Source organism: Rhea pennata, chromosome 9 (genome assembly GCF_028389875.1).
Source record: "Rhea pennata isolate bPtePen1 chromosome 9, bPtePen1.pri, whole genome shotgun sequence".
In the NCBI taxonomy this organism is placed as follows: Eukaryota; Metazoa; Chordata; class Aves; order Rheiformes; family Rheidae; genus Rhea; species Rhea pennata.
Window position 1 is genome coordinate 36,996 of NC_084671.1, and position 27,771 is coordinate 64,766.

The following is a 27,771-nucleotide window of genomic DNA, read 5'->3' on the forward strand; positions in this document are numbered from 1 at the left end:
CCTCCAGCACCTGCCAAACCACAGCACAAGCGGTCACCCCTGTGCCAGTCAGCTCCTACCTCATCCGCAACAACACCCTCCCCCAAAGCACCACAGATGCTCTGCTCACCTTCACTACAACACTTCCAAACTCCAACACTGCGGCTGGATGGGCCACCCGCAGCATCTGGAAGAAACAAAAAAACAAAATTGCTCCTCACCCAGACAGCGCTCGCCAGCCCCGTGATGCCAGACACCGAGCTGCTTCCCTGCGATCCGCAGGCGTGCCTCGGAAAGGCCTGCACGGTACCTGCAAAAAAGCAGAGCAAGAGACATCATCGAGGGGCAGCCCAACACCGCCCACCACACAATAACATTCTGACACAAACAAGATACGCTCTCACCTGCTCAGGCTCTTGCCAGCACTCAGCTTCTTTCCACAGCGTTCTGCAAAACCTGCAAGCACAGAGCAATCGTGCACTGAGGTGATGTGTGCAAGACCACAGCCCACCTGCATCAAGCATTTGCTCCCACACCTTTACCCGCTCCTATAACCCCTGCTGACCGCCAGGCTATGGTCACAGTGCCGAGGCCTGTCTGTAAAACGAGAACGGCGGTGTGCGACACGGACGGCGCCGACAGGACAACGGCCCTACATTGGCTCCGCTTCATCTCTCGGACCGACGCTCACCTTGCCGTATTCTGCCTGGGTGTGAGTAATCTGGCCTCCGCATTGCTCCTCATCTACAAGTACAAAGCAAGAATTGATCCAGGAACCGTAGCACAACACCACCCCGTTTCCAACAACAAACCCCTAGATCACCTTCTAAGACCATGCCCCTTTCTTCCTCCGTCTCCCTTCAGCCTACTGGGAATGCTGCTCTGCACCTGAACCTAAGAGTGGAGATGCCTCTCGCTTCCTTCATCTCCCTTGGGCACATGGGCTGCTGCAGCACATCTGCAAAACAGCATAAAGGGGAGCACACAGGCTGGCGGATCAATGTTCTGAGCCATCCCTGCCACACTCTACATCCTACCATTCCTAACACCCACAGGCAAGGCAGCTCCAGCACTAAACAGACAGATAAGAAACATTAGACACAAACACGCAGGAAAGCCCTACACAAAAAGAACTACTCCCACACGTAAGATGCTGTGGGCTAGAAAGCTCTACAACATCACGACCGCGCAGCTCTGATGCTCTGCACAAGACCAGTAAAGAACTAAGTGCCACGACTTCTGATGGCAAGAACTCTGGCAAAGCCAGAAAGATCGACGCAAGAAAGGTTGGCGAGAAAGATTCGATGCGGCGATGACGCAGGGAAGAAAACCCTGAAAGGACGTCACAAAGACGCAAAACAAGAGTGGTCGATGATGCCTTGACGATGGCAAAGATGACTGGCCACAAATGGCTACGACGCAAAGCTGGAGTGACAGACCGCCCCTTTTAGCTGGCCACATGGAATGAGAGGCAATCTGTCACCATGATGCCGAATAGTCACGCCAGGCAAAAGGCAACGGATGCCTACCACACTACTGCTGCACAGTGTGGACCATGCTCCTTGAGTGCAAAGGACAAAAGTGACATCAAGACCTGAACAAAAGGTAGCAGAGCTAAAACACACAACACAAACTACACACGAACATAGACACAGGCTGGAGCTGCCCTGACTAGCTCACTCTTGCTTCCTCCCATCCACCCTCCACTGCACCTGCCTCACACACAGCACTCACCAGAAGAGCCCTCCACACTGCACTGAACATCAGCGGGCATACACACACAGCCAAGACACTCCAACACTCTTCTCCCCTCAACTTAGCTTTTAGAGTTCTCAGGGTCACTATCTCTACTGAAGAGACATCTGCAATGACAGCCACACACTCTCTGATCTTCCTTGGGTCACCACATTCACCTTCATCACCTGCCAAATTGGAACACGAGCAGTCATTCCCGTGCCAGCTGGCTCCGGCCTCGTCCGCAAGAGCGCCTTCCGCCAAAGCGCTGTGTGTGTGCTGCTCACCTGTGCCACGCCGATTCCAAGCTCCCACAACTTCTCTGCAGTGATGTCAACGGTACCTGGAAAACCAACACAACAAACTTACTACGCTGCCAGGCAGTGCTGACCAGCCCTAGAACAACTGAAACACTGGTACGATCACCTGTTCTGCCTCACCAGGAATCCTCAGCCATTTCTTGGAAGGGCCACACGATATCTGAAAAAACAAAGTGGGCAGCCCCTAAAGCCAAAGGGTCAGAAGCACAGCCACAAAACAGTATGCAGCAGTGCATTCAGGGGCACAAATATAAGAAAGGAACTGGAAGGCAATGCTGCAAATTGCTTGCTGCTCACCTGGGGAATTCCAGCAGTTTCTTCCTGCTCAGCGCTAATGCTTGGGCAGGAAAAGAGGGGAGTTGATTAGCTATATTTTTGAGCTCTTGAAGCACATATGCTTACTTATGCTGGGGTTGTGCTTCCAATGATATGACTACATTTCTCATCATACTGCAGTGGCAGGGAAGGAGGGTGCTTCCTTCTCTCTTCATATAAAGTCTACATTCTTCTACAAGTCTATATACTACAAAAATGTGAAACAGTATCTGCCTGACAGGGCTGACAATATTTCTGAGGAGCAGCACAACATCCAGCAAGTAAGCCATCAGGCTAGCTGATGAGAGCAACAGCTCACATACATCTGAATTACTGGAGATGCTACACAACACACCACCACCTAGGCTGTGAAAGAAGGAGAAAATGGTTTTTGAGAACCTCTGCTGTCTCCTTTTGTCTGCAGTCCAAAAGAGGAGCAAATAATTTCTCAGGTCTCATCATCTGGGAAGAACCCAGTGATGAAGTCAGGACCCTTCCACAATAAACACAGAAACACCAGAACTCAATAATGACACTTAACAGAAGATATACCTGGAGACCTGGAAGACCTTTTCCACCGCTGAACACGCCATACCGACCGGACGGTAAATGGACAAAATACCGACCGGAGAGAAAAAATGCAGGGTATGAGTGGTTTTCTGTCGTACTTGTGTCTCTGCGTTCGGCCGTCCCACTGCTCTTACATTAAGGCATGACCCTTGCTATTCTAAATGCAGCAATAAATTTTTGCAGGCAGTTTTATTTCCTCAAATGCTGTTATTTACAGCATTTGTTATTTTAAGGCAATTCCAGAGCATCACTCCCATGAGAGAGCAAAGCCAGAATGATCTCCCTGGGCTGAGAGCCTGCCTTTATGTAACTCTAGGCCCGCCCACCGCCCTACCCACAAGCACTTGGAAGGGGAGGAGCAAAGCAGTGGAAGCCATAAATACATAGGGCTGGGCAGGAGCAGGTCTTTCTCCTCTGCTCAGAATGCGAACTACAAAAAGGCTCAACAGACCTTTTTGATGAAAAGAGTTATCTACTCTGCTACTGAGACTTCATCTATTGTTTCCATGATACCAGGAGGTATGTTGTTAAACTTCTTTTTACTCTAACTAGCACGACCCTTTGCATTCAAAACTAGAAACCAGTTCTGCTTATGCTTTGAAAGAAAACGACAACATTCCACGTAACCTTTAAAGGGAATGTTATACCGCAGTCAATTGGTTCAGACCTGCATACAATTCAGCTCTTTGGGCAGGACAACATTTCCTATAGGGCAAACCGAGATACCAAAATAAACTCTTGGAACAAGCCTGCTTCTGTAAGGTGACTACTTCCCAAGAGGGGTGTTTCCTGTGTAGCACCTAGAGTAATTAAGAAAATGCAGTTGCTAGGTGGGATAGGTAGGTCCCCAGGGGAATACTAGCTCTGTATCTCAAAGTGGAGGACTCACAGAAGACAAGAAAGGTACTAAGACGGCTGCAGAACCAACACAGCACTTTAGGGCACAACAAAGGCTTCAAATGAGGTTCTAAAGGGACTAGAGGAGTCCTACAAGGGTGAAAAGGCCAAAACATAGCTTGGGCACAAAAAGAAGGCTGAAATAATAGTCCAGACTAAAATAAAGGGATTCCTAAGGGCTCTGCAGGGCCAGCAAAGGTGCATGTGGCACAGTAAAGCTCTGAAGAAGAATCCAGAGCACATTAGACATCTCTTATAGATACTAGAGAACAACTAAAAAAACACCAAAAAAGTCCAACCAAGGCCACCCAAAGGGTTCTGAGGAAAAAAAAGAGGCTCAGGCAGCTGAATAAAAAAAAAAAAAAAAAAAAAAAAAAAAAAAAAAAAGGATTAGGGCATAAGAAAAAGCTCAGAAACAGTTTGGAGAACACTGCAGAAATCCTAAAGAAGCTAGACTGCCAAAAGACAGCTCGAGGGAGGATGGAAGGCCAAAAGACTCCACAGTGCACTAGAGAGCTCCTAACAGACCTGCATGGCTAAAAAATGACTCTGGGGCACAAGGAAGATAGCTGGAGGGCTACTGAGGAGACTAGACAGTTCCTAAGGTGGCTAGAGGGCCAGAGAGAATCTGTGGAGCACAGTAAGCATCCCAGGAAGTGTTCAGAGCAGACCAGAGAGCTCATAATGGGACTAGATGCCCAAAAGTTAAGAATTTACTAACAAGAGAGACTTCTAGAGGTATTCTAAGGGGACAGGAGAGGTTCTATGAGATGTATAGGGCCAAAGGCCTCAAGAGGCCATTTGAACAACTGGAGGGGTTTTAAGCAATTTTGAGGGCCAGAAGACAGCTCTGGGGCATGAAAAGGGCCTTTAAAGGGAAGAGTTTTTTGAAGGGTTTCCAGGGGAGTAGCATGGTGCTAAGGGGGAGTCTAGGCAGACAACACAGGTCTGTGGGTGGGAAACAAAAGGCTGAAAGAGGAGGCTAAAGCAGAGCAGTAGGCTGCTAAAGGAGCTGGAGTGCTAAGAGGGCTCTAGGACAGCAGGAGCAATCAAGATGGATTCTGAGGGGACTGCGGGATCCGGGGAGGGGGAGGGCCAGACAGCAGCTCTGGCAAACAATGAAGGGAAGCAACTAGTCTAAAGTGTACTACAATGGTTCAAAAGGGGCCTACATAGCCAAACAAATGACTCTAGGGAATAAAGAAGAAACCTGGATGGGCTATCAGAAAATTACATGCTTTCTAATGGGATTCCAGAGGGCCAGAAGACGCATCAAGACCACAAGGAAGGCTGAGACATCCAGAGGAAACTAGGAGTGCTAAGCAATCTACATGGCAAAAAGAATTACTCTAGGGAACAGGGAAGATAGCTAGAGGAGTTCTGAGGAGACTAGAGAGTTCCAAAGCGTTGGGGTGGGGCGGGGGAGAACTCTGGGGCACACAGAAGGCTGAAAGGGTAATCCAGAGTACACTAGAAGGATGCTAAGGGGTCTAGAGGGCCAACAGAGGTCTGCAGGTGTAAAATAAAAGGCCAAAAGAGGTTGCTAAACCAGAGCAGCAGGCTAGTAAAGGGGCTGGACTGGCAACCGGGGGGCTCCTGGGGGATTCTGAGGGGACTGCAAGGTGCTAATGGGTGTAGAGTACCAGAAGAGAGCTCTGGGGCAAAAGAAAGGCTGAAAGAATAATCCAGAGTGCTCTATAGAGACCCTAAGGCATCCAGAGGGCCAAAACAAAGACAAGGAACAAGGAAGGAATCTGGAGGGGTTCTGAGAAGACTAGGTGGTCCTGAAGGAGTCCAGAAAGGCAGAAGACTGCTCTTGAGCCCCATTCTGTCCAAAAGAGGTGTCCAGAGAGCACAAGAGGGGTCCTTGGGGCTCTAAAGGGCCAAAAGAAGGCTCTCGGGCACCACAGAGGCCAAAAGAGTGGTCCAGAGCAGTGTCACACAGGGGTCTACAGGACCAAAGGAGTGCTCTGAGTTGCAATAAAGGCCTTCAGAGGGGCTCTGAGGGGAGTCAAGGTGTGCTAGAGAGGCTGGAGGAGGAAAAGACAGCTGTGGGGTACAAGGAAGGCTGTAAGAATAGTCCAGAGAGCAGAAGAGGGGGGCTAAAGAGTCTGGAAGGCCAACAGAGGTCAGCAGGTGGAAAATAGAAGGCTTAACCAGGGCAGTAGGCTACTAAAGGGGCTGGAGCACCAACTGAGGGCTACAGGGCAAGAAGGAGGGCACCTGGGGGATTCTAAAGGGACAAGAGGGGGGCTAATGGGTTTACAGGGTGCCAAGACAAACTTCTGGGGCAGAAAGAAAGCTAAAAAGTAGTCTGGAGTGCACTACAGGATTTCTAAGGGGACTCCAAGAGGGAAAGATGACTCTGGAGAAGAAAGAAGATAGTTGGAGGCATTCTGAGGAGACTAGAGTGTTCCTAAAGTCTCTGGGCAGGGAGGCCAGAAGACAGCTCTGGGGCATGCCGAAGGCTGAAAGAATAGTCCAGAGTGCACAAGAGCAGAGCTAAGGGGTCTAGAGGGCCAACAGAGCTCAGGAGATGGAAAATAAAAGGCCAAAGGAGCACACCAAAGCAGAGCAGCAGGCTGCTAAAGGGACTGGACTGGCAACCAGAAAGCTCTAGGTCAGGAAGAAGATCCCTTGGGGGATTCTGAGGAGACTGCAGGGGTGCTAATGGGTGTATAGGGCCAGAAGAGAGCTCAGGGCCAGAAGAAAGGAGTGTCACACAGAGGTCTGGAGGACCAAAGGAGTGCTGTTGGGCAGGATAAAGGCCTGCAGAGGCACTCTGAAGGGAGTAGAGGGGAGGTAAAAAGACGGGAGGGGCAAAAGACAGCTGTGAGACACAAAGAGGGCTGCAAGAATAGTGCAAAGTGCACAAGAGGGGCGCTAAGGGGTTTAGAAGGCCAACAGAGGCCAGCAGATGGAAAATAAAAGGCCAAAGGAGCAGGCGAAAGCAGAGAAGCAGGCTGCTAAAGTGGGGTGGAGCCCTTTATCCTTCTTTGTCTGGTGTGCAAGGAACCAATAGATACACAACGTTGAGATATTTATTATATTTCTGTGCAGAGATAGGTGCTAAGTGGTAGATCCACAAAGCTAGCACCCCTACACTTTTCAGGGAGTACTTTACACATTTTTTTCTATCGGTTACAATTTTATCATATCATGTATTAACTCCATGCTTGCGCTTTAACATTCCTATTAATTAGCACAAGAAGCTCAAAAGGCGGTAACATGATTATTATGTCATTATTATGTCATTCTGATCTCATTGATTTAGGGGAGTGTAATTTAATATGTTAATAAGTACTAATGATCTTAGATTACTGGGTTATTCTGATGTTTTTGTTTTGCCAACTCATCGCGTTGTTCAAAGGGTTGTGGTTTACTTAATGTTATTCGGCTGGAACTGTTCGTCCTTCACATTACTGTGTTACAATAACCTCTCTCCCTTGTCCGTGAGTCTTGCAGGGTTTCCACAGCAGCGTTCCAGTAAGAAGACTACAACTCCTAGCATGCGCTGCAGACAAAAATGGCCTCACAAAAGCCCGGTACTGGAAGACTACACCTCCTACCATGCACAGCATATGAAAATAGGCTTCCGGAAACCCGGTGCCAGGAGACTACAGTTCCTGGCATGTGCGGCAGGATAAAATGACTTCCTGGAAAGCCTGTACCGGAAGACTACATCTACCAGCATGCAGCGGAAAACAATATGGCCGACAGGAAGATTAGAGCTCCCGGCATCCGCAGCAGCCTAAAATGGCCGAATGGTCAGATACTGGTGGACTAGTGCTCCCGGCATAGAGCGAAAAAAAAAAAAAATCCGGAACCTGGTGCCCTAAGCCTATTGCTGCCGCCATGCCGCACAAAACAACAGCTGGAAGAGCAGTGCCGGAAGTTTACTGCTCTCGGGGTGCAGCGCAAAACAACATGGCCTGCCGGAAGACTACTGTTTCTGGCATGCCGGGCGGGGGTGGAGGGTGGGGGCCGGCCTGCAGCGCTCGGTGACCTTTGACCCTGCGGCGATTCAGTTCTGGCCAGCCCTGTCTCTCCTCCCCCCTCACACTCGAGGGCCGGAAACCGACGCACAGGCCACGCTGCAGCCCCGCAATCTCCAGCACGGGTCCGGGGCTCCCCGACACCCTCTGGAGCGGCCCCAGGTCAGTTCCCACACTGCCCATGCCCACGTGACCCTCCCCAGTGCTTCTCCTCGGATCCCTTCTATCCCTGCAGGAAACAGCCCCAATCTGCCCCTGACCCCCTCCCCCCACTAATCTGATGCGCAATAAACCCCACCACAACCCTGATGCAATCCATTCATCTTTCCCCCTCCAGCCCCAGTGCACTACCTTCCTCCCCCACCCTCCATGACCCTGATGCACCACTCTTCCCCACCCTGTCCTTGCCCCCCACTATCCCAATACATGGCGACTCCCAGCCCCAGTACAGTTTGCCCCGGCGTGGTCCGCTTCAGTTGTGCTGAATTGCCCAGGACACTCCCATCCACTAAGACCCCCCAGCACATACACAAGCCATAGACCAGACTTCCCTCAGCCCTGCTCACCTCTGTGTTGCAGCCAACATTCCGGTCCCAGCAGGCAGTGTGTGGCAGCAGTTCCATTGTCCTGGACCAAGCCTGACATGAACTTCTACCAAATGCAGACTCAGCGCACAGCATGTACCCATTTCCTGCCGTTGCAATCCACCCAACAGGCGCCACCTGGGACTTCTCACAGCCACAGTGCCCAGAGCTGCAGGCCATCAGGGACAGCTGGGACTGCCAGGGCACCAGAGGCCCCCAGACTCCTGAGAGCAGCTTCTCAAAAGCTCAACGGAGAGCCCTGGGGCACATAGGGAGCTAAAAGGGGAATTCAGGGCATAAAGGAACAAAGCGGGAGCTCTGGGTGCAACAAACGTGTTTTGTGTGTATATGTATATATATATATATATATATATACGTACACACGTTATATATATATGTGTATGTATATTATACTGCAATGACAGAGCAAACAGAACAATTCTGGCAGCATCAAAAGCCAAAAAACACGCGCGCACTCGCGCACGCACGCAAGGTAAACGAGAACGCGCAACCCGCAGGTACCGCTTCCCCCAGCCCTGCTCTGGGAGCTACGACGACACTCGGGTTTGCTGCGAAAGGGAAGTTAGACTAAGTAGCCGCTAGAGATTAATCCGTCAGAAACCTTCTGTCTGCATTTTTTGGCGCAACTGTGCTCTGCCCCTCGCTCAATGCAGACACGCGCAACATCCCCTTCCTTTAACACCTGCACAGTAACCCCCTCCTCGTTAAGGTTAGTGCTCATCGTGCCGCTCGGACAGATGATCCCCTGCTGTCTAGTCCTATGCCTGGCGTTACCACTTTAGAGGGACCTGAGCGCGTCGGACCGCCTCTGTGCTGTCAAGGGGAGAAGTATCACAGACAGTTACAGCCCAGGGCGCTGCTAAACGGTCTTTCTCACAGCCAGAGAATTTGCGTTCCGGCCCCAAAGGGGACGCGAGGACGGTGCCGTTGGCACCCGCTTTCCCTTACCGCTCTTTTCTGACGGTGCTGCTCCCACAGAGTCACCAGATGCGGAAAGCATTACTGGAAAAGGCTCGCCTTGTCCTAGGAATTTGCGGGCAGGAGATGCTAATTCATTCCACGAGGCTTTAACGTCTCCTCCACCTACGGTCTTCCTCCTCCCCCAGATACCATTGCCAGGCAACTAACTGCGGGTTGCGCCAACTGAGCCCTCCAAAAACGACCTCTTTGTTTTACAGGGCGCGCGCTTTCTCTCTCTCTCCCTCTCCCGTAACTCTGGCCGCTTGACCATCGTTCCCCGAAGATAACGATTTGCTGCCCTGCAGCTTTTAAAACAGGATGTTTTGTAGACATACAAAGTCACGCACCCAGAAATACACGTACGGAGCAGACTCGTTTGTGAGCTGCACAGGCCTCCCGTTACACGTTGGTGACCTATTATTCCGATCGCTCTTAACGGCGATCCTGCCTAGTCGGGAGGAACGGGTTTTCCTTTGGGGGAGACGGGGACAGCTCTCAGCCGGTCCCGGTTGATTTTATTACTTCAGCTTGCTTACATTTTCCTGGTCTCTTCTACTTCGGCCGCGCCAATTAATCTCAAAAGCATCACGTCTTTCCCCTTCTATCTACGCGCGTACGATAACAAAACAAAATAGAAACGACCAAAGCAAAACTAAGGCAGATGCCGCTAGCGATACCCACGGGGTAGGAACGGCTTGCTTGGGCCTCAGCGCTGCCTCCGGGAGGCCGAAATAACTAACAGTCACTGTCGAGAGTTACCTTGACTTGCCCGTGGCGGAACACCTGCTGCTACCGTGGCAGCTGCTGGGGATACCGAGGGTCCGCTGCGTTTCTGCCTCCTCGTTTCAACCCTGTCCCTTAGGTATTAATCCCCTACATGCCGCTCGTCCGGCTTCCCTCTCCGTCAGCATTTGCTGTCGTTGGTTCCAGCTCTGTAACAAAGGGAGAAACTGGCATTTTGCTGGCAATGAAAGGCTTAGATTTACGCGTGTTCTTTTTCTCTTTACTGTGTTCCTGTTTTTTTTTCTCCCTCCCCTCCCCCCCGAAAGGAAAGGGCTTAATACAGCACTCTGTATCACACAGTACAGGGTAAACTGTTTGGAAACGCTGCATACAGCCAACAGGGCTAGGTTATTAGACAGGCAGGCGCATCACCTGACACCTACCTACGCCGCCTTCCGTGAAACCTTGTTTTTATTCCGCTTCGGTATTATTGTTACTGCTCCGCATCCTTTCTCAAAGCCTTGCACGCACGCGCTTAACCGAGAATTCTCTCGGCCCTTAACTACACGGAAGGGCGACAGCACTTGATGTGCCGGTCTCTCTTTCAGACCTATTACCTTCTCGATACAGCTCCCGGACTCCCGTTGCGCTCGGATGCTCGCCTCACAGGTGGCGACCAAAGCGAACGGCTGGGTCGCTGGGTCTAGCCGCTTCTCTTGGAGATGCCCCCTTCCGGGGACTACCCTGCCAGACAGACCGAGAAGGCTAACGAGGCCACGAGGGTACCGGGTTTTAGACACTACTTCCCCGAGGCCCCGAGGGTGACAGACGCAACCGCTTCTCTTCACGTTACTCACAGCCACGTTCATCTATTACTTAGGACAAAACCGGTTCTACTTTAAGAGGGGACTGTTGTTCGCTTAAACTTTGCAGAGAGTCCATAACCTGCTACGCATCCTCTCTAGTCCCTTCTGCTTTCGCAATGCCGGTGGTAAGGAAAGGCTGCTATTAATAGCACCCATTCTCCCGCAGGCCGGGGTAAGCCATTTCTCTGCTCTGAGGAGGTGCCTGAAAAAAGCCAGGCTCTCTTCTGTAGCATCCCTGGGGCTTCCCAGGGCCCATCAGTGCTCTCTTAGGCTTTTCCCGAGCCTTTTATTTTACTAGGCGACTCCTTAGCCTGCAGTTTCATGTTAACGCTCCCCTGAAGCATTGCGCACAGCGCAGTTATCCCAGACCAGCCGCATCTTGCGCCTACAGAGAGTTCCGAGAGGCGGCTCAGGCGAAGAGAGAGAAAAAATCGGTTTGGCAGCTGTGCCGTCACCCGTCAACGTTTCTCAGGCTGTGCCTGGCTGCGGGGGGGGGGGGGGGGGGGCCTCAGGGCATCTGGGAGCCTCTTTCTTCTACCCATCCGCCCGCTTGTCCGGCCACGCTTCTCAAGCGAATGACTTGGGGCTGCGCTCACCGCGCCCGACCCGAGTTCTCCCTCGGCCGGTTTGGCGCAGAGGGTTCAAGCCTCCCGGGACTCAGCAGCGCTCCGGGGCCCGCCTGCGGCCCCGCTCCTCCGGGCTGCGTCCCGAGCAGCTGGGCAGGAGCCGGGGCCCTAAAGGCGACACGTGGCGGGGGGGAGGGGGGGGGTCGGACCCGCGCTGCGGCACACGCGGCGCCGCGCAGACCCCGCTCCCGGCGGGGCGGGGCCGAGCCGGGCCCCAGCCCCCGCCGCCCCGAGCCCCGCACCGCCGCCTCCGCGCAGCCACGGCCTCACCGAGCAGGCGGCAGCCCGACACCCGCGGCCACCCGAAGGGGCGCGCTCGCCTCACGGGCACCCCCCGCTCCTCCGCCTCAGGCAGCCTCAGCCCGCCGCCGCCGCCGCGCGAAAGCTCCCTCCCTGCTCGCCGCCATGCTGCTCCCCGGCGCCGCGCATGCGCCGCCCGCCAACCGGGCGCAGCCGCAGCAGCGGCCCGGCGGTCGAGCACCGCGCATGCGCCGGCTGCGGCCGCGGCCGCGGCGGGAGGGGCGGGGGGAGCGGGGAGGAGGCGAGAGCCGGGGCGGCGCTCTCGCGGCTCCCGCGTGCGAGCCGCAGGGCGCCGCGGCCCCGCGGCGCTCGCCCCGAGCGGCGAGCGCCCCGAGGCTGCTCTGCCCGTGCCCGAGAAACCGACGGGCATCAGCGAGCAGGCTCCGGGGCCGCCCCGGTGCGAGAGTAGCGCGGAGCAGCTCCGGGGCGGCACTGGCCGTCCCCGCGACCCCAGGGAGCAGCGATAAGGAGAAGCGCTCTGCGCTACCGGTCCATGAGCACCGGGAAGGGGCGAGGAGCCGGGCCCGTGCGCTTACCTGCGGCCGAAAGAGCGGAGAGGCGCGCCAGTGCGCGCGTGAGCTGCCGGCGGTATTCTCCGCACGCAGGGGAGGCCGGGGGGGGGGGCTGCAGCGCTGGCTTTTGGACACGCGAGAACAGCAGAGCGCGGGGCGGGAGGCAGTGCGCATGCGCGGCCCCGTTTCGCGTGCAGTATCGCAATGCGGACAGGCGAGGGCAGCAGAGAGCGGGGCGGGAGGCAGTGCGCATGCCCGGCCCCGTCTCGGGTGCAGTACCGCAAGGCGGACAGGCGAGGGCAGCAGAGAGCGGGGCGGGAGGCAGTGCGCATGCCCGGCCCCGTCTCGGGTGCAGTACCGCAAGGCGGACAGGCGAGGGCAGTAGTGAGCGGGGCCGAAGGGAGTGCGCATGCGCGGCCCCGTCTACGGGTGCAGTACCGCAATGCGGACAGGCGAGGGCAGCAGTGAGCGGGGCGGGAGGCAGTGCGCATGCGCGGCCCCCTTTCGGGTGCAGTACCGCAATGGGGACAGGCGAGGGCAGCAGAGAGCGGAGCGGCAGGCAGTGCGCATGCGCGGCGCCGTTTCGGGTTCACTCCAGCACTCTCGAAACGGGGGGACGATAACGAGCACTGCAGCGGGCAGGGCGTAGGCGCTTTCCCGCCTCAGGTGCGCGCCTGCTTTTTTTCGACCCTCGAGGGCAGTGGTGAGCGCGGCGGAACGCAGTGCGCGGGCGCCTGCCATATCTGTTGCAATACCGCTTTATCGACAGGCGAGGGCAGCAGTGAGTACGGCGGAACGCAGTGCGCATGCGCTGCCCCGCAGTAACGAGCGCCTGAGTAATATGGCCGCGCGGCAGCGCAGCGGCGAAAGAACTACCGCTGCCGGCGTGCCGCGCGGCACGAAGATGGCGCACCGGAAGCCCAGTGTCGGAAGACTACCGCTGCCGGCGTGCCGCGCGGCACGAAGATGGCGCACCGGAAGCCCAGTGTCGGAAGACTACCGCTCCCGGCGTGCCGCGCGGCACGAAGATGGCGCACCGGAAGCCCAGTGTCGGAAGACTACCGCTCCCGGCGTGCCTCGCGGCTGCCGCGCAACGCTCCAATAACTTTGGCCCTATGGCCGGCCCGTCCCGCGCCGTCCCCCAATACCCTCCGGCGCTCCCGCGACCGGACCCGCGGCAGTTCCGACACCGCCTCCGCCCCTTCCCCGCAATCCTGCCTAGGGCTTCCCCTCAGCTCCCTCCTCCCGGTCGCACACGCGATCCCCAGCTGGCCCAAGACGCCCCCTTCTTGCGCCCCCCACCCCACCCCCCGCGCGCACCCCCTTTCTCCCCGCCCTCCGCAGCCCCGGCGCACCCCCGCCCTCCCGCAGCCCCGGTGCGCCGCTCTTCCACCCCCCCCCCCCCCCCGCCAGCGCGCACCGCTTGTGCCCGCCCCGCACGTTCCCATCCGCGGGGGCACGCGCCGGACCCGCGGCGCGGACCGACCCCCCTGACACCCCTCACCTCCTCCGCGCTGCAGCCGCCCTGCCGCTTCCAGCGGGTGCAGCTCCGCACCCCAGTTCCCAGCTCCCGGACCGGCCCCGGCGCCAGCTCGCCCCAAACGCTGCTCCGCTCCTGGCCAGGGCCCGCCATCGCCAGCAGCCCCCCCCCGGCCCCCCCCGGACCGCCTCCCAGCCCCGGCTCCCGCAGCCGCAGCCTGTCGGCAAGGGGGCAGCAGCAACGGCCCTCAGCCCCGGCGGGGACGGCGGGGGCTCCCAGGGCACCAGAGGCACCCCCGCTCCCGGGAGCGGCTCCCTGAAAGCTCAAGGGAGAGCCTTGGAGCGCACGGGGAGCAAAAGGGAGCGCTCGGGGCACAAGGGAACCGAGCGGGACCTGCGGGGGCCACAAAGGTAGAGAAAAGGCGACGACAGAGCAAACGGAACGATTCTGGGGGCACCGAAAGGCAGGAGGAGGGCCCTGGGGCGCACCCGCCAAACTCTGCGGCGGACGACAAAGCTAAACGGAGAACTCTGGCGCGGGCCGCAAAGCGAACGCAGGGCCCCGAGGCACACGGGGGCCTTGGGGGCAGCCCAAACCGTGAACTGAAGGCTCCTGAGGGTACCAGAGGGCAAACGCGGGGCTCTGGGGCAAACCAAAACACAAACAAAGGGCCTCGGGGGCACACCATCAGGCACCTCACAGGGCTCAGCGCGGCTGACGGCACGGCGCCCGCAGGCTCTCCCCCTCCCCACAGGCGCTCCCAGCTCCAGGCACGCAGGAAGCAGCCCGGCGCCCTCACGCAGTGGCCCTGGAGGGGCCCTGGCTGCCCCCACCACGATGGGGATCGCCCCCCGCCCAGAGTCCCGAGGGTCCAGGCCACGCAAGGGCGATTCCCCACGGCCCCGTCAACGGCACCGAGTTCCCCGGGAACCGCAGGCGCTCCGAAGCGCAAGGGGCTCGGCCGCCGGCTGCCGGCCCCAGGCGCAACGCGTAACCCTCGCCCCCCGGGCATCGTCCTCATGGCAAAGGCACAGCCAGAACCACAGGCACGAGCGCAAAGAATTAAAGCAACCGTTTATTGTTTTGCCGTGCAGAAACACCACCCGGGAGCGAGCCTGCCACCGAGCTGGACGCCGGCACGCTTTCCCTTACCTTGTGACACCCAAAGAGTCATCACCGGCGTCCGTCCGTCGGGGAAGGGTCAGCTCCCGCTGCCGCCCTTGACGCGGCAGGTGTCCGAGTAGCCGACGACCTACCCCTTCCGCTTTCGCCTTCAGGGAGAGCACTCAGCTCTGAGAACGGAGAGGACGACGCCTGAGCTCGCCTGTCTGCGCGCTTCTGCCCTGCGCCAGGCTAGAGCCCTGCAGGACGCTCGTTGCCCAGCGCTCGGCTCGCCCGTCCCATCGTTGGTCTCGGTGGCACGGGCCTGGGCCGCACGAAGCCCAGCCCCGAGGTCTGCGCGCAGAGCCGAACGCTGGGTGCAGGGGAAGGTTACAAACCCAAAGGAGGGCGGGCTGGACGAGGAGACGGGGAACGGAAGCGGACGGATCCGCACAGCACGGACAGCCCTCGCCACGCTCCGAGCCCGCTCGCCTGCCGGGCTGCTCGCCTGTTTGCCTACAGCTCCGGGGCGTCCGCAAGAGCCGGGGCGCACGTACAGGCCCAGGCTGGAGAGGAGCCTTGTGTTCCGTCACGGCATTTGACTATTCCTCGTGCGCTAGCCCCTTTCAGATGCTTAACCCCAAACGCTCTCAGCCCTTAACAACTTCAGTACCCTGGGCACCTGGTTCGTCCACGCTCTCAAACCCTCCTTGCTCTTTCCTGTCCTGTTTGAAACTCTCCCAGACCGCCCCCACCCTCAGACCACTGTCCTGCAAACAAATCAAGCCACCGAGGTCACTGGGAGATTCTCAGTTCAGTGCTCCTCCCTCCCCTCCCCTCCCCTCCCCTCCCTCCCCAAGCTTTCGCTATAGCTCCCTAAGCCAGGCAGAACGCAGATCCTCCCTTAAGCACCCCCGTAAGCGGTTTTTATTCCCAAGTCGCTCTTACGACATGAGGCAGCAAAGCAAGGCAAAGACACGTGGGGTCGCAGCTTACCCATGTAGCCGCAACAAAGTCTTATTTTAGGCCTCGCTGCTTCTTCCAGGTGAGCAGACCAAAATACTGCTCCAAGCAGGCACCTAAGGCTTCACACAGACCTGGTGGCTCTGCTAGCAACAGCAGCGCCATAGCGACCGGGCCGCCGGTTGTGGGGTTTGTTAGACGCTGAGCTAGGCGACCCGTCCTTCAACTGAGACTAGAAGCAGGTGTGCTGTGAGAAACAGAACAAGAATGCAGAATATGAGCCAAGCAGATAACCGTGGTGTCTGCTTGTGAGAAAATCGTATCAAGGGACATAACCAATCGCTTTAGTAGCTGGAGCGCGTGCTTGTCGCTGTATACCCAATCACTGCGCTGTGTACGTCGCGTGCACAACTCGTGCTTACTGTATCGATAGATATATTTTGCCTTCTGATATGGATAGACGTCTTCTGATCAGAACCTATCAGGAGTCCGTGCAATCGATCCCTTCAACCGGTCACTATCCCCACCCCCCCCCCGCCCCGCCTCCTTTACTGGTCCGTGAACTGCAGCTTACTACTCCACGGTTCAGGTACGGACGCTGCCAACCTTCCTGCTGTCAAAGGCTCCTCGTCAGCACCAGGCAGAGAACCTGCCAAAACCGGCATTCGGATTCTCCCGGCTGCTCTCGTCGCATCACCTGCCGAGGTCGGAGGGCGGCAGCCTGTAGTTCTTCACGACAGCCCGTCGTCGTTCCCTGCTGTTCAGAATGCCGAGGATTAACGCAATTTAGAAACACAAAAATACTACCGCCGTACGGTGTAAAGCCGAGCTAAAGTTTCCGCAACCGCTCTGCGTCCGACAGAACGAGCCACGCGCGTCAGCGCCTACAGCTCGAGGCCGCCGACCCCTCCCGGGCGACGTTCTTCCGGCAGGCTCCCTCCCCGAGCGCCTCGGCCTTGCCTAAGGGTCTCCCTCGGGACATTACAACTTAGCCAGCCAGCACCTGTCGATGCAGGCACCGTAAAATCCATCACCCTACAAAAGTACGGAGCAAAGCAAAGCTCTGCAGAAAATCGTAAGAATCCAAAGGTGCTTCTAAGCACAAAAGCAGCTCTAAAGCAAACGCGCGCACGCACGCACGCAAGGTAAACGAGAACGCGCAACCCGCAGGTACCGCTTCCCCCAGCCCTGCTCTGGGAGCTACGACGACACTCGGGTTTGCTGCGAAAGGGAAGTTAGACTAAGTAGCCGCTAGAGATTAATCTGTCAGAAACCTCCTCTGCCTGCATTTTTTGGCGCAACCGTGCTCTGCCCCTCGCTCAATGCAGACACGCGCAACATCCCCTTCCTTTAACACCTGCACAGTAACCCCCTGCTCGTTAAGGTTAGTGCTCATCGTGCCGCTCGGATAGAAATTCCCCTGCTGTCTAGTCCTAGGCCCGGCGTTACCACTTCAGAGGGACCTGAGCGCGCTGGACCGCCTCTGTGCTATCAAAGGGAGAAGTCTCAGAGACAGTTACAGCCCAGGGCGCTGCTAAACGGTCTTTCTCACAGCCAGAGAATTTGCGGTCCGGCCCCAAAGGGGACGCGAGGACGGTGCCGTTCGCACCCGCTTTCCCTTACCGCTCTTTTCTGACGGTGCTGCTCCCCCAGAGTCACCAGATGCGGAAAGCATTACTGGAAAAGGCTCGCCTTGTCCTAGGAATTTGCGGGCAGGAGGTGCTAATTCATTCCACGAGGCTTTAACGTCTCCTCCACCTACCGTCTTCCTCCTCCCCCAGATACCATTGCCAGGTAACTAACTGCGGGTTGCGCTAACTGAGCCCTCCGAAAACGACCTCTTCGTTTTACAGGGCGCACGCTTTCTCTCTCTCTCTCCCCCTCTCTCTCTGTGTTTCTCTCTCCCCCTCTTTCCTTTTCTCTCTTTCTCTCTCTCCCTCTCCCGTAACTCTGGCCGCTTGACCATCGTTCCCCGAAGATAACGATTTGCTGCCCTGCAGCTTTTAAAACAGGACGTTTTGTAGACATACAAAGTCACGCACCCAGAAATACACGTACGGAGCAGACTTGTTTGTGAGCTGCACAGGCCTCCCGTTACACGTTGGTGACCTATTATTCCGGTCGCTCTTAACGGCGATCCTGCCTAGTCGGGAGGAACGGGTTTTCCTTTGGGGCAGACGGGGACAGCTCTCAGCCGGTCCCGGTTGATTTTATTACTTCAGCTTGCTTACGTTTTCCTGGTCTCTTCTACTTCGGCCGCGGCAATTAACCTCAAAAGCATCACGCCTTTCCCCTTCTATCTACGCGCGTGCGATAACAAAACAAAATAGAAACGACCAAAGCAAAACTAAGGCAGATGCCGCTAGCGATACCCACGGGGTAGGAACGGCTTGCTTGGGCCTCGGCGCTGCCTCCGGGAGGCCGAAATAACTAACAGTCGCTGTCGAGAGTTACCTTGACTTGCCCGTGGCGGAACACCTGCCGCTACCGTGGCAGCTGCTGGGGATACCGAGGGTCCGCTGCGTTTCTGCCTCCTCGTTTCAACCCCGTCCCTTAGGTATTAATCCCCTACATGCCGCTCGTCCGGCTTCCCTCTCCGTCAGCATTTGCTGTCGTTGGTTCCAGCTCTGTAACAAAGAGAGAAACTGGCATTTTGCTGGCAACGAAAGGCTTAGATTTACGCGCGTTCTTTCTCTCTTTACTGTGTTCCTGGCTTTTTTTCTCCCTCCCCTCCCCCCCCCCCCCCCGAAAGGAAAGGGCTTAATACAGCACCTTGTATCACGCAGTACAGGGTAAACTGTTTGGAAACACTGCATACAGCCAACAGGGCTAGGTTATTAGACAGGCAGGCGCATCACCTGACACTTACCTACGCCGCCTTCCGTGAAACCTTGTTTTTATTCTGCTTCGGTATTATTGTTACTGCTCCGCATCCTTTCTCAAAGCCTTGCATGCACGCGCTTAACCGAGAATTCTCTCGGCCCTTAACTACACGGAAGAGCGATAGCACTTGATGTGCCGGTCTCTCTTTCAGACCTATTACCTTCTCGATACAGCTCCCGGACTCCCGTTGCGCTCGGATGCTCGCCTCACAGGCGGCGACCAAAGCGAACGGCTGGGTCGCTGGGTCTAGCCGCTTCTCTTGGAGATGCCCCCTTCCGGGGACTACCCTGCCAGACAGACCGAGAAGGCTAACGAGGCCACGAGGGTACCAGGTTTTAGACGCTACTTCCCCGAGGCCCCAAGGGTGACAGACGCAACCGCTTCTCTTCACGTTACTCACAGCCACGTTCATCTATTACTTAGGACAAAACCGGTTCTACTTTAAGAGGGGACTGTTGTTCGCTTAAACTTTGCAGAGAGTCCATAACCTGCTACGCGTCCTCTCTAGTCCCTTCTGCTTTCGCAATGCCCGTGGTAAGGAAAGGCTGTTATTAATAGCACCCATTCTCCCGCAGGCCGGGGTAAGCCATTTCTCTGCTCTGAGGAGGTGCCTGAAAAAAGCCAGGCTCTTTTCTGTAGCATCCCTGGGGCTTCCCAGGGCCCATCAGTGCTCTCTTAGGCTTTTCCCGAGCCTTTTATTTTACTAGGCGACTCCTTAGCCTGCAGTTTCATGTTAACGCTCCCCTGAAGCATTGCGCACAGCGCAGTTATCCCAGACCAGCCGCATCTTGCGCCTACAGAGAGTTCCGAGAGGCGGCTCAGGCGAAGAGAGAGAAAAAATCGGTTTGGCAGCTGTGCCGTCACCCGTCAACGTTTCTCAGGCTGTGCCTGGCTGGGGGAGGGGGGGGGGGGGCCTCAGGGCGTCTGGGAGCCTCCTTCTTCTACCCATCCGCCCGCTTGCCCGGCCACGCTTCTCAAGCGAATGACTTGGGGCTGCGCTCATCGCGCCCGACCCGAGTTCTCCCTCGGCCGCTTTGGCGCAGAGGGTTCAAGCCTCCCGGGACTCAGCAGCGCTCCGGGGCCCGCCTGCGGCCCCGCTCCTCCGGGCTGCGTCCCGAGCAGCTGGGCAGGAGCCGGGGCCCTAAAGGCGACACGTGGCGAGGGGGGGTCGGACCCGCGCTGCGGCACACGCGGCGCCGCGCAGATCCCGCCCGGCGCTCCCGGCGGGGCCGAGCTGGGCCCCAGCCCCCGCCGCCCCGAGCCCCGCACCGCCGCCTCCGCGCAGCCACGGCCTCAGCGAGCAGGCGGCAGCCCGACACCCGCGGCCACCCGAAGGGGCGCGCTCGCCTCACGGGCGCCCCCCGCTCCTCCGCCTCAGGGAGCCTCAGCCCGCCGCCGCCGCGCGAAAGCTCCCTCCCTGCTCGCCGCCATGCTGCTCCCCGGCGCCGCGCATGCGCCGCCCGCCAACCGGGCGCAGCCGCAGCAGCGGCCCGGCGGTCGAGCACCGCGCATGCGTCGGCTGCGGCCGCCGCCGCGGCCGCGGCGGGAGGGGCGGGGGGAGCGGGGAGGAGGCGAGAGCCGGGGCGGCGCTCTCGCGGCTCCCGCGTGCGAGCCGCAGGGCGCCGCGGCCCCGCGGCGCTCGCCCCGAGCGGCGAGCGCCCCGAGGCTGCTCTGCCCGTGCCCGAGAAACCGACGGGCATCAGCGAGCAGGCTCCGGGGCCGCCCCGGTGCGAGAGTAGCGCGGAGCAGCTCCGGGGCGGCACTGGCCGTCCCCGCGACCCCAGGGAGCAGCGATAAGGAGAAGCGCTCTGCGCTACCGGTCCATGAGCACCGGGAAGGGGCGAGGAGCCGGGCCCATGCGCTTACCTGCGGCCGAAAGAGCGGAGAGGCGCGGCAGTGCGCGCGTGTGCTGCCGGCGGTATTCTCCGCACGCAGGGGAGCCCGGGGGTGGCGGCAGTACTGGCTTTTGGACACGCGAGGGCAGCCGTGAGCGGGGCGGGAGGCAGTGCGCGTGCGCGGCCCCGTCTCGGGTGCAGTTCCGCAATGCGGACAGGCGAGGGCAGCAGAGAGCGGGGCGGGAGGCAGTGCGCGTGCGCGGCCCCGCTTCGGGTGCAGTACCGCAATGCGGACAGGCGAGGGCAGCAGAGAGCGGGGCGGGAGGCAGTGCGCGTGCGCGGCCCCGCTTCGGGTGCAGTCCCGCATTCTCGAAACGCGGGGACGGTAACGAGCACTGCAGCGGGCAGGGCGTAGGCGCTTTCCCGCCTCAGGTGCGCGCCTGCTTTTTTTCGACCCTCGAGGGCAGCGGTGAGCGCGGCGGAACGCAGTGCGCGGGCGCCTGTCATATCTGTTGCAATACCGCCTTATCGACAGGCGAGGGCAGCAGTGAGTACTGCGGAACGCAGTGCGCATGCGCTGCCCCGCAGTAACGAGCGCCTGAGTAATATGGCCGCGCGGCAGCGCAGCGGCGAAAGAACTACCGCTGCCGGCACGCCGTGTGGCACGAAGATGGCGCACCGGAAGCCCAGTGTCGGAAGACTACCGCTGCCGGCGTGCCGCGCGGCACGAAGATGGCGCACCGGAAGCCCAGTGTCGGAAGACTACCGCTCCCGGCGTGCCTCGCGGCTGCCGCGCAACGCTCCAATAACTTTGGCCCTATGGCCGGCCCGTCCCCCAATACCTTCCGGCGCCCCCGTGACCGGACCCGCGGCAGTTCCGACACCGCCTCCGCCCCTTCCCCGCAATCCTGCCTAGGGCTTCCCCTCAGGTCCCTCCTCTCGCTCCCACACGCGATCCCCAGCTGGCCCAAGACGCCCCCCTCTTGCGCCCCCCACCCCCACCCCCCGCGCGCACCCCCTTTCTCCCCGCCCTCCGCAGCCCCGGCGCACCCCCGCCCTCCCGCAGCCCCGGTGCGCCGCTCTTCCCCCCCCCCGCCAGCGCGCACCGCTTGTGCCCCCCCCCCCCCGCCCCGCACGTTCCCATCCGCGGGGGCACGCGCCGGACCCACGGCGCGGACCGGCCCCCCGACACCCCTCACCTCCTCCGCGCTGCAGCCGCCCTGCCGCTTCCAGCGGGTGCTGCTCCGCTCCGCACCCCAGTTCCCAGCTCCCGGACCGGCCCCGGCGCCAGCTCGCCCCAAACGCTGCTCCGCTCCTGGCCCGGGCCCACCCCCGCCATCGCCAGCAGCGCCCCCGGCCCCACCCGGGCCGCCTCCCAGCCCCGGCTCCCGCAGCCGCAGCCTGTCGGCAAGGGGGCAGCAGCAACGGCCCTCAGCCCCGGCGGGGACGGCGGGGGCTCCCAGGGCACCAGAGGCACCCCCGCTCCCGGGAGCGGCTCCCTGAAAGCTCAAGGCAGAGCCCTGGAGCGCACGGGGAGCAAAAGGGAGCGCTCGGGGCACAAGGGAACCGAGCGGGACCTGCGGGGGCCACAAAGGTAGAGAAAAGGCGACGACAGAGCAAACGGAACGATTCTGGGGGCACCGAAAGGCAGGAGGAGGGCCCTGGGGCGCACCCGCCAAACTCTGCGGCGGACGACAAAGCTAAACGGAGAACTCTGGCGCGGGCCGCAAAGCGAACGCAGGGCCCCGAGCACACGGGGGCCTTGGGGACAGCCCAAACCGTGAACTGAAGGCTCCTGAGGGCACCAGAGGGCAAACGCGGGGCTCTGGGGTAAACCAAAACACACAAGAAAAGGGCCTCAGAGCACACCAAAGGGGCCAACATGCACCTCACAGGGCTCAGCACGGCTGACAGCACGGTGCCCGCAGGCTCTCCCCCTTCCCACGGGCGCTCCCAGCTACAGGCACACAGCCCCTGGCCCCAGCCCCACCAGGGAGCAGCCCGGTGCCCTCACGCAGCGGCCCTGGAGGGGCCCTGGCTGCCCCCACCACGATGGGAATTGCCCCCCGCCCAGAGTCCCAAGGGTCCAGGCCACGCAAGGGCGATTCCCCACAGCCCCGTCAACAGCACTGAGTTCCCCGGGAACCGCAGGCAACCCGAAGTGCAAGGGGCTCGGCCGCCGGCAGCCGGCCCCAGGCGCAACCCTCTCCCCCTGGGCATCGTCCTCATGGCAAAGGCATAGCCAGAACCACAGGCACGAGCAAAAAGAATAAAGCAACTGTTTACTGTTTTACCGTGCAGAAACACCACCTGGGAGCGAGCCTGCCCTTACCTTGTGACACCCGAAGAGTTCGTCCGTCCGTCGGGGAGGGGTCAGCTCCCGCTGCCGCCCTTGATGCGGCAGGTGTCCGAGTAGCCGACAACCTACCCCTTCCGCTTTTGCCTTCAGGGAGGGCACTCAGCTCTGAGAACGGAGAGGACAACGCCTGAGCTCGCCTGTCTGCGCGATTCTGCCCTGCGCCAGGCTAGAGCCGGAAGCGGACGGACCCGCACAGCGCGGACAGCCCTCGCCACGCTCCGAGCCCGCTCGCCTGCCAGGCTGCTCGCCTGTTTGCCTACAGCTCCGGGGCGTCCGCGAGAGCCGGGGCGCACGCACAGGCCCAGGCTGGAGAGGAGCCTTGTGTTCCGTCACGGCATTTGACTATTCCTCGTGCGCTAACCCCTTTCAGATGCTTAACCCCAAATGCTCTCAGCCCTCAACAACTTCAGTACCCTGGGCACCTGGTTCGTCCACGCTCTCAAACCCTCCTTGCTCTTTCCTGTCCTGTTTGAAACTCTCCCAGACCGCCCCCACCCTCAGACCACTGTCCTGCAAACAAATCAAGCCACCGAGGTCACTGGGAGATTCTCAGTTCAGTGCTCCCCCCTCCCCTCCCCTCCCCTCCCCAAGCTTTCGCTATAGCTCCCTAAGCCGGGCAGAACGCAGATCCTCCCTTAAGCACCCCCATAAGCAGTTTTTATTCCCAAGTCGCTCTTACGACATGAGGCAGCAAAGCAAGGCAAAGACACGTGGGGTCGCAGCTTACCCATGTAGCCGCAACAAAGTCTTATTTTAGGCCTCGCTGCTTCTTCCAGGTGAGCAGACCAAAATACTGCTCCAAGCAGGCACCTAAGGCTTCACACAGACCTGGTGGCTCTGCTAGCAACAGCAGCGCCATAGCGACCGGGCCGCCGGTTGTGGGGTTTGTTAGACGCTGAGCTAGGCGACCCGTCCTTCAACTGAGACTAGAAGCAGGTGTGCTGTGAGAAACAGAACAAGAATGCAGAATATGAGCCAAGCAGATAACCGTGGTGTCTGCTTGTGAGAAAAGAGAATTCTCTCGGCCCTTAACTGCACGGAAGAGCGACAGCACTTGATGTGCCGGTCTCTCTTTCAGACCTATTACCTTCTCGATACAGCTCCCGGACTCCCGTTGCGCTCGGATGCTCGCCTCACAGGTGGCGACCAAAGCGAACGGCTGGGTCGCTGGGTCTAGCCGCTTCTCTTGGAGATGCCCCCTTCTGGGAACTACCCTGCCAGACAGACCGAGAAGGCTGACGAGGCCACGAGGGTACCAGGTTTTAGACGCTACTTCCCCGAGGCCCCAAGGGTGACAGATGCAACCACTTCTCTTCACGTTACTCACAGCCACGTTCATCTATTACTTAGGACAAAACCGGCTCTACTTTAAGAGGGGACTGTTGTTCGCTTAAACTTCGCAGAGAGTCCATAACCTGCTACGCGTCCTCTCTAGTCCCTTCTGCTTTCGCAATGCCCGTGGTAAGGAAAGGCTGTTATTAATAGCACCCATTCTCCCGCAGGCCGGGGTAAGCCATTTCTCTGCTCTGAGGAGGTGCCTGAAAAAAGCCAGGCTCTTTTCTGTAGCATCCCTGGGGCTTCCCAGGGCCCATCAGTGCTCTCTTAGGCTTTTCCCGAGCCTTTTATTTTACTAGGCGACTCCTTAGCCTGCAGTTTCATGTTAACGCTCCCCTGAAGCACTGCGCACAGCGCAGTTATCCCAGACCAGCCGCATCTTGCGCCTACAGAGAGTTCCGAGAGGCGGCTCAGGCGAAGAGAGAGAAAAAATCGGTTTGGCAGCTGTGCCGTCACCCGTCAACGTTTCTCAGGCTGTGCCTGGCTGGGGGGGGGGGGGCCCTCAGGGCGTCTGGGAGCCTCTTTCTTCTACCCATCCGCCCGCTTGCCCGGCCACGCTTCTCAAGCGAATGACTTGGGGCTGCGCTCATCGCGCCCGACCCGAGTTCTCCCTCGGCCGCTTTGGCGCAGAGGGTTCAAGCCTCCCGGGACTCAGCAGCGCTCCGGGGCCCGCCTGCGGCCCCGCTCCTCCGGGCTGCGTCCCAAGCAGCTGGGCAGGAGCCGGGGCCCTAAAGGCGACACGTGGCGAGGGGGGGTCGGACCCGCGCTGCGGCACACGCGGCGCCGCGCAGACCCCGCCCGGCGCTCCCGGCGGGGCCGAGCCGGGCCCCAGCCCCCGCCGCCCCGAGCCCCGCACCGCCGCCTCCGCGCAGCCACGGCCTCAGCGAGCAGGCGGCAGCCCGACACCCGCGGCCACCCGAAGGGGCGCGCTCGCCTCACGGGCACCCCCCGCTCCTCCACCTCAGGCAGCCTCAGCCCGCCGCCGCCGCGCGAAAGCTCCCTCCCTGCTCGCCGCCATGCTGCTCCCCGGCGCCGCGCATGCGCCGCCCGCGAACGAGGCGCAGCCGCAGCGGGAGGGGCGGGGGGAGGGGAGATCCGCAGTCTGTCGCAGCCCCGCGGGGCTCTCCCCGCGGCTGCTCTGCGCGTGCCCGAGAGTGGGCGGCGGTCAGCGAGCAGCCTCTAGGGCCGCCCCGGAGCGAGAGTCCCGCAGAGCAGCTCCGGGGCGGCACTGCCCATCCCTGCGACACCGGGAGGCAGCGATAAGGAAGAGCTCCCTGCGCTACTGCCCCGTGAGCGCCGGGAAGGGGCGAGGAGCCGGGCCCGTGAGCGAAACACCGGAGAGGAGAGGAAAGGAGCGGCGGTGCGCGCGTGTGCGACGGCTGCCGGCCGTATACTCCGCCCGCGGCGGCAGTACTCGCTTGTGGACACGCGACGGCAGCAGTGACCGCGACGGAGCGCTGTGCGCGTGCACGAGCCGCGGTCTGGTGCAGCACCGCCTGTTCAACACGCGGTGGCAAAAACGAGCACGGCGGAACGCCGTGCGCATGCGCTTACTGGGTCGGTGGCAGATGACCGGCATGGCTGCCCGGACGTCCAGTCTCGGAAGACCACCGCTCCCGGCATGCCGCGCGAAACAGACATGGCCGGCCGGAAGCCCAGTGCCGAGAGACCACCGCTCCCGGCATGTTGCGCGAAACAGACATGGCCGACCGGAAGCCCTGTGCCGGAAGACTACCGCTCCCGGCATGCCGCGGGAGGGTCTCCGCCCGGCTCGAACTAGTTTGACCCTATGGCGATTCCGTTCCGTCCCGACCCCTAATACAGTCTGGGCCCCTCCCGCGACCGGCTCCGGGTCAGTTCCGACATTGCCTCTCTCTCCCCCCTCCCCCCCCCCGGCAGCCTTCTCCGCAAACCTGCCTAGGGCTTCTCCTAGAATCCCTCCACCGCCTCCTAGACACCATTCCCATCTGGCCCAGGACGCCCTCCTCCTCCCTCCCACGCAACCCCTTTCCCCCCCACCCTCCACAGCCCCGGCGCACCCCGCTTGTGCCACCTTGCCCAGGTCGTTTCCGTCCGCGCAGGACGGACTGCGTGCACACACACGCACAGCCAGCCCCACTAACGTCTTCCTCCGCGCTGCAGCCGTCCTGCCGCTTCCAGGAGGCGGTGCTCGGCCGCAGCTCGCTCGCCCTCGACCGGCCCCGGCGCCACCTCTCCCCAAATGCATCTCCGCTTCTGGCCTGTGTCAACCCCGCAACCCCACCCTCGCCATCACCACCACGCCCCGGGCCCCACAGCCCCAGCCAAGCAGGCAGGCGCAATGGCCCTCAGCCCCAGCAGGGACACCTGCAGCTGCCAGGGTGCCAGAGCCCTCCCCCCCAGCTCCTGAGAGCAGCTTCCTGAAAGCTCAAGGTAGAGCCCTGGAGTGCACAGGGAGCATTCAGGGGACAAGGGAACAAATTGAGAGCTGCGGGTGCAACAAACATGTTCCCCCCCCAACAAAAAAAAAAAAAAAAAGGAAAAAAGCAATGATAGAGCAAACAAAATGATTCTGGGTGCATGAAAAGGCAAAAGAAGGGCCCTGGGACACACTCAGAAAACTCTGTGGCAGATGAGAAAGCTGAAAATAGAACTTTGTTGCATGCTGCAGAGCAAACACTTGGCCCTGAGGCACACTGTGGCCGTTTTGGGGGCAACCCAAAATGTAAACTGAAGGCTCCTGAGGGCATCAGAAGGCAAACACAGGGCTCCAGGGCAAATCAAGACACAAACAAAGGTTCTCAGGGCACACCAAACAGGCCATAAGGCACGTCACAGGGCTCAGCACGGCTGACTTAGCCTCGAAAAAGAGACTCTTAGCCTGGAGAAGACTGAGGGGGGATCTGATCAATGTCTATCAGTATCTGAAGGGAGGGTGTCAAGGGGACGGAACAAACTCTTTTCAGTTGTCCCATGCGAAAGGACTAGAGGCAACGGGCACAAACTGAACCACAGGAAGTTCCGCCTGAGCACGAGTTGGAATTTCTTTGTGAGAATGACAGGGCACTGGAACAGGTTGCCCAGAGAGGTTGCAGAGTCTCCTTCTCTGGAGATATTTGAAACCTACCTGGATGCGATCCTGTCTAACGTGACCCTCTAGGTGACCCTGCTTGAGCAGGGAGGTTGGACTAGATGATCTCCAGAGGTCCCTTCCAACCTTACCCTAAACAATTTACAGCAGTCAGTTCTCAGAGAAAAGCAAGACAAATAAATGCTCTTCAAGGCGAAATGAAAATCTTTTTTTCTATAAAAGCTTCACACAAGAGCACAGAAAGGAGGACTAAAAACACAATTCATCTTCATTAACAGTGCTTCCTCCATCTATCCTTATATATATGTACATATATTTATATACATATATATATATATATATA

At 59.3% G+C, this 27,771-nt stretch overlaps 2 long non-coding RNA genes across 7 annotated transcripts; one reads left to right on the forward strand and one right to left on the reverse strand.

Moving 5' to 3' along the window:
• Window positions 1–3,296: 3,296 nt before the first annotated feature.
• Window positions 3,297–7,646, forward strand: LOC134144015 (uncharacterized). The gene is made up of 2 exons (XR_009959261.1): window positions 3,297–3,437; window positions 7,281–7,646. It is a non-coding gene; the product is annotated as an uncharacterized LOC134144015 (long non-coding RNA).
• Window positions 7,647–15,865: 8,219 nt separating this feature from the next.
• On the reverse strand, window positions 15,866–26,592 carry LOC134144383 (uncharacterized). Of its 6 annotated transcripts, XR_009959342.1 has the most exons (6): window positions 26,412–26,592; window positions 24,111–24,237; window positions 23,751–23,964; window positions 22,997–23,128; window positions 18,401–18,573; window positions 16,365–16,703 (listed from the first exon to the last, which is right to left on the reverse strand). It is a non-coding gene; the product is annotated as an uncharacterized LOC134144383 (long non-coding RNA). The 6 variants fall into 6 exon arrangements; XR_009959340.1 differs by lacking the exons at window positions 22,997–23,128; window positions 23,751–23,964; window positions 24,111–24,237; window positions 26,412–26,592 and adding exons at window positions 15,866–16,193; window positions 18,990–20,257 and having other exon boundaries at window positions 16,521–16,703; XR_009959341.1 differs by lacking the exons at window positions 24,111–24,237; window positions 26,412–26,592 and having other exon boundaries at window positions 23,751–24,033.
• Window positions 26,593–27,771: the final 1,179 nt, after the last annotated feature.